General features: G+C 48.3%; 1 protein-coding gene across 1 annotated transcript in view; it reads left to right on the top strand.

Moving 5' to 3' along the window:
• The window catches only part of LOC103132824 (membrane-associated guanylate kinase, WW and PDZ domain-containing protein 3-like), an 8,594-nt gene that overhangs the window by 788 nt on the left and 1,298 nt on the right, over nucleotides 1–6,508 (top strand). The gene's annotated exons all lie outside the window — the stretch shown is intronic.

Genomic DNA, 6,508 nt, shown 5'->3' with positions numbered 1-6,508 from the left:
AGTTTATTGCTGGGAGTTTAAATCTGGAATCTTTAGGACCTTCTAGGCTTCCGCAGTTCTTACGGTTAGCATCAGTCCAGAGCAGGAAGCTGCTGAAGCTGAAAAGAAATAAACAGAATAAAAACCTCCGTCCTGTTCCTCACAGGGGAAATGTGTGAAGGTTCACACACAGAATAAAAGATTAAATATATTAAAAAACAAAATAATGAGCAGGATCATTTCAAAATGTAGCAAAAGTTCAGGAGTATTTAGTGAAAAATAAAACAGAAATGTTATTTTAAACAATGTAATAACATTTCTTGTTCAGTTTTTATTGGATTTATTCATTTAAAGCAGCAGAACCAACATTTATGATTCAGCTCCAGAGTTTCAGGGTCCAGTCCTTTATGAAAACTCTCACTATCTAAAATTATACACTACGTAGACAATAAAGTAGTATTTAGTTTGAAAATGGTCGGTTAAAATTGTGACTTTATTCATATCAAAATGCAGCATTCTGTCTTATTAAGCAGGATTATTACATGTGATCTCTGCAAGGACAGCTGGAGACGATATTTGTTCCTCACGGTTTGCTATACACGTTCCTCCAGCTGATCCGGTCTCCGGGTTCCGTTCCTCCAGCTGATCCGGTCTCCGGTGACGTCACCCTGGGGTCCCTCCACCTCTCCTCGTCGCGCGGAACCCCGCCCCCTGGAGGCGGGGCTCCGCGTCACACGCGCACTGTCAGTAGTAAAGCTGCTGCTGTACCTGCAGGCTGCTCGCGTGCACGCGCACGAATGAGCGGTTCGGGGGAAAAAGCCATCCACACGCAGAGCTGAAGGCGCGCATGCGTGTGTGTGGTCTTCCACCTTTCAACGCTTTGCATTTTTTTTTACCTGCAGTGGACAATTACGCACAGTCAGGCGTGCACGCTGGCGCATGCACGTCGCAGCAGCAGCGCGCGGCAGCAGCAGAGGAAGAGGCACGCGCATCCGGACCACACGCGGCAGCATTATGAAGGTAACGAGCCGCTTTGTTTGTTTGTTTATTTACTGTTTGTTTATTCATCGCGAGGCGCAGGCGCGCGCCCGCTGCCGTTTTTCTGCTGGTTCTCGTGCACGAGGAAACGGCTCCGTCAGCAGATTTCCATCCGACACATGCATCCCGCAGCCCGGGCTGAGGGGCAGCGGAGGGTCGGTCACCTCCTCCAGCAGCGGCGCCGTGCGCGGGCGCGTGCGGGCCGGCGTGGAGCGGCAGCAATGTGAGAAGCGCGTGCGCGTGTTTCCATGGTATTACCTCTTTGTCTGCCGTGATGGATGAGAGGAAGAGGAGGAGGAGGAAGAGCAGGTGGTGCGTTCAGGTGTCACGGTGATTCCCGATTCACAGGCAGCAGGTGAACTCACCTGAGCTCCGGTCACGTGACAAACACCTGCTCAGGTAACCCATGGCAACAGATCCAACAGGACCACCTGGCCAGACCCCCGGTAGATCAACTGAGTCTGCACTTCCTCCTCTGATTGGTCAGCAAGACTTTCCCCTGCTAGACTGGGATTAGACTGGGAATAAACTGGGATTAGATTGAGATTGAGCAACAGGAGAACTTCCTGTTCTGTTTTAGTAAAACCAAATTAGATGTTCAGATTGAGCATCTAAGGAACTTGAACTGGTTCTGGTTCTGTTTGACCGGGCAGGTTTTTCCTTTGTGATGTTGCCATGGTTACCAGCGTGTTGACCTGGCCTGGATCGGTTCTAATGGAGCAGAAACATTTCGGGTCATCAGAACCGTCTGCAGTGACAGAGGTTCTCCTGCCTGATCAGAACCAGGTCAGTTTGGGTTCCTGAGTGGAAACATCTCTCTGACAGAACCAGAGGTTCTGATCCCAACAGCCGTCAGCAGGACTTCAGATCTCTGATCCAAAAATCTACAACTCCAAGGAGGCAGTGCTGAGAGCAGACCGGGTTCTACCGCCGGTTCTGGATGAGACCGCTCCATCTGTGGTTCTGATCCGGTCCGGTTTGGATTCTGTCTCTGGTTCTGGTACCAGGTGAAGTGGATGGCTCTGTGGTTCTCCTCCAGAACGTTCCTGATGCCGAGTCGGTTCTGGTTCTGAAAGTGCCTCAGAAGAATGAGACCAGAATTGGGCAGAACCACGGAGCTAAAGAGGTCCCAGCGCCGACCAACTGGACCCGCTCTCATCAGCGCCTCCTGCAGGCGGACTGGTTCTGATGGTCCAAACGAGTCACAGGTCCAGAGGAGTGGATCATAACTCCAGATTCTTCCTGGATCCGGATCCGGTTCTTCAGCTCAGGTCCATCTGACCCCTGACCCCTGACCCCTCCCCCTTGCCTCTGGTGAAGTCATGAGTTGTTCATGAATGAGCCAATCAGAGGCAGGCAAGTTTGTGCTGGTCCCGCCTCAGACTCAGAGTGGCCTTTGACCTCCTTATCTCTGGGCGAGAGACACGGAGAGAGAAAGTGGAACAGGAAGAGACGGAACCGACACGACGGCCGAACACACACCGACACACACCGACACACACCGAGAGGAGACTTCTCCAGAGGTAGCAGCACACACACACACACAATGCTCTTCCTCTTCCTCCTCTTCCTCCTGCGGTCGGATCGTTTCGCTATCTGAAATGGCCACTTTATTAGGCACGCTTGGTACCGGGTCGGGGCTCCTGTGACCTCCAGATCTGCTTCAATCCTCGGCCATTCTGCTCTGACCTTTGACCTCTAGAAGCTCTCCCTTTCAGAGTTTCTCTGGGGACCTGAGGTTGTAAGTTTAAATCCCAGCAGGTCAGAGGTCAGAGAAAGAAAATCAGGGTTCCTGAATCCTCTCTGTTCTCCAGTCTGACCTCTGACCTCCAGAAAGTCTTCCTCACCACATCTGGAGGACAGAACTCTGCCATCTTATTGGCTCATACTCATAACTGAGCAACAGAACCTCCGACCCCATTAAACCTGGTTCTGTTCTGGTCTCAGTTCCAGCTAAGATCTTCAGACCACAGGAAGTGAGATGATTCCACTTCCTGTCTCTGTGGCTCCGTCTTTTGGGAACGTTGCTGAATGTGACTGCTGCTGCTTGTTTCCTCACTGACTTTCTTCACATATGCTCATCCATATTTAATGTAGTGTGTGTGTGTGTGTGTGTGTGTGTGTGTGGGGCTCATGCTGGTTGCCACCATCTGCTGCTCGCACATCGACTTTCTGCTCCCAAACAGGAAGCTCGTCCATGCAGCCATGATCCCAGAATAAAACGTCTCCGTTCCTCTCAGGAAGACGAAGACGAAGCTAATCCTCCGTTTACGGGGAGAACCCCCCTCCATAAACTCACACACACACACACACACACACATATATACACACACACACACACACACACACACACAGTGCAGCAATTACTGTAAAATCTTTCAGCTTTAGCATTAGCATGCTAATCCCTCAGGTTGGATGTTTCCCATATTTCCCATCAGCCACTTGATTTTCAGAATGACGGACATTTTTCATGATGGCCGCTGTTGTTGAGGTGGCCATCTTCATTTCATTTTCATTACTTGGATGACCTTCATGTCTCCTCAGATGTTTTTCTGTTCATACGACTTTAAGAAAGCAGCAGAATCAGGAGCTGAGAACTTTGTCTCAGACCAGCCATCGGTTAGCATTAGCTTCTGCTACACTATGTTTCATTGGCTGCTTCCGGCTGAGTGGGCGCTGGTGCGATTTTCTGCCGCTGCTCGTTGGCGTGCTTTAGTCGTTTTCGCTCTTTTTTATCGTTCTGCGATTGCCAACCGTTTCTGTTTCTTTTTGCACTGAGAGGCTGTGGCCAGAGGTCAGCTGTGGACTGTGTGTATTGGCTAACCTGTCAACGCCAATTGTTCTCATATGTTTTGCTGACTCTTTCGCTCCGTGATGTGGGTCAATCATTTTTATATCTGGATTTTGCTCCTGTGGACTCTCCTGCCTGTCCTCATTGAACCTGTCAGGTATCCTACAATACTCGTCCAATGAGCTTCTTTGACTTCTTTGCCCAATCATCTGCCGGTGATGCTGCGCCTCCATCCGGACGTCGCTTTCGTCACCTCCGGTCTGCTCAACATCTGTTCTCTCAAAGGCATCTCATCCAGAATCCCCTCACTGACCGTCAGCTTGACTTTCTCTGTCTGGCTGAAACTTAGCAACAACCTCTGGATTTCTCACAGCTTAACGCCGCCGCCGCAGCTGTCCGTGGGCGTGGTCTCGCAATAATTCATCGCGAGAACTGGAAAGTCCCACCTGTGCGTGTGCTGCTGTCTGTAAACTCGGGACCAACTCCTACCATCATTGCTCCAGTTTATCGCCTCACAAGGACTTTTTAAATGACTTCTCTGCCTTCCTTATTCATTTGTTGCTCTTTCCCCTAATATTATTTTATTGGCAGATTTTAATATTCATATTGACAACCCCAGCCTCCCACTTACCAATTATTTTTTGTCCTGCCTGGACAATTCAGACAGTTTGTTGATTTTTCCACTCATTTTAAAGGACATACCTTGGACTTGGTTTATAGTTCTGGATTCACCCTGTGAGCTGATGAACTCTCCTTTTCTGACCACTTTTTCTTATCAATATTTTCACTGTGTGTTTTGTCAGCAAAGACAGCCCGGCCCGTCTCCTTTAGGAATGTTAAAGACGCCCCTCGCGTGGTTTCAGTCATAGCTCTCTGGTCGCACTCAGTTCATCCAACTGTAATCATTTAATTCCCATCTATCCTCCGGGGTGTCAGGTGTTCCCCAGGGCTCTGTCCTGGACTCCTTTTCATCATCTACCTTCTCACCCTTGGCAACATCTTCCATAAATTTAACATCCACTTCCACTGTTTTGCTGATGACACCCAGCTCTTTTTATTCGCTGCACCAGATTCTTCCTCCCTCACTTCCTGTTTAGATTAAATAAAATCCTGGTTTTCATCAAGCTTCCTCAAATTAAACGGTGATAAAACCGAGTTTCTACTCATTGGCACTAAATCTACGCTATCTAAAGTCTACGCTGTCCATGATGCTTTCCCTCATCATGGACAGTCCTCTGCTCTCGCCATTCCTCAGGTTAAACATGTCATATTCGACAGCACTCTCTCCTTTCTCTTTCATATTAATAATAATATCCAGTCTCATTTCCACCTCCGTAATATTCCGTCCGCCCCTCTCCCTGCTCTCTGCCTCCATATTCTGGTCATTTCTTCTGTTGATTCCTGTAATTCCCTCCTGGTTCCCTCCTCATAAATCCATAAACTTCAACTGGTCCCAGTCTCTGCTGCTGCATCGTCACCAAAACGGCCTCATTTCACCACATCTCTCCAGTTTACAACAACTGTTTCCTTCAGAGTTCAGTTTAAATCCTGACTCCATTCGAGGTCGTTCATAACCTTTCACCTCCTTATGGGTCCGATCTGCTGCTCATCGCCACGTTCCCTTCATTCTTCCTCTTCATCATCCTCAGAGCCTCTTGTTCGCCTTGGCAATGTGGGAAAAGGAACGCTCTTCCTCCTGACATCCCTAACATCGACTCAAAGCTCATCTGTTCAGGTTCCTTCTTTCTGCAACTGTCCAGTTATTTTGTGGTTTTGTGTCTTGTAGCCATTTTTACTGTTTAATTTGTGATTGAATGTTGTAAATCAGGGGTGTCAAACTCCAGGCCTCCACTATCCTGCAGTTTCTAGATGTGCCACAGGTACAAAACACTGGAATGAAATGGCTTAATTACCTCCTCCTGGTGTCGATCAGGTCTCCAGATCCTTAAAACCTAATGATTCTGTTCAGGTGCTGCAGCAGAGAAACGTCTACAAGCTGCAGGCCTCAGGATTGGAGTTTGACTCCTGTGCTGTAAAGGGTCTTTGGGTGTTTTGAAAGGTGCTGGCAAATAAAATGCATTTTTATTATTAATGCTAACCAGTGGCTTAGTAGATTAGCATTAGCTTTTGCTAACTATGTGTTAACGATTCAGTGCTAGCGGAGTTAAGTCGATGGAACATCTGGGCCCAGTCGGGTTCTGGTATCCGCCTCTGAAAGGTTTCAGTGAAACTTTCAGTTAGCTGCTGCGCTAACAGAGAAGCTGCTTTGCTGCAACATGCTAAGGATCTGGAAAAACTGCAGACTGACCAGAACCAGAACCAGAACCGTCTGCTTGGCAGACAGGTGCTGCCTTAGTGCCTTCGACCAAATGTTCTGCAGCTTCTGGTTCTGTTCATCAGCCTGTTGGTCTCTCCATGGTTCTGGAAGAACATGGACTGGTTTCCAACCGGGTCAGTTCTGTTGGTTCCCTTTTGTTCCGTCTGTTAATGATCTGCAAACTGCAGACTGATGGAGGGGTCAAAGGTCAGCAGCTTTAAATATGACTCATACTGGACAGGTTCTGAATTAGGAACTTAACTGATCTGAACAGTTCTCTGATCTGAACAGTTCACTGATCTGAACAGTTCTCTGATCTGAACAGTTCTCTGATCTGAACAGTTCTCTGATCTGAACAGTTCTCTGATCTGAACAGTTCTCTG

This window comes from Poecilia formosa, unplaced genomic scaffold (genome assembly GCF_000485575.1).
Source record: "Poecilia formosa unplaced genomic scaffold, Poecilia_formosa-5.1.2 Scaffold1364, whole genome shotgun sequence".
NCBI lineage: Eukaryota > Metazoa > Chordata > Actinopteri > Cyprinodontiformes > Poeciliidae > Poecilia > Poecilia formosa.
This window is presented reverse-complemented; position numbering and strand designations above follow the sequence as displayed.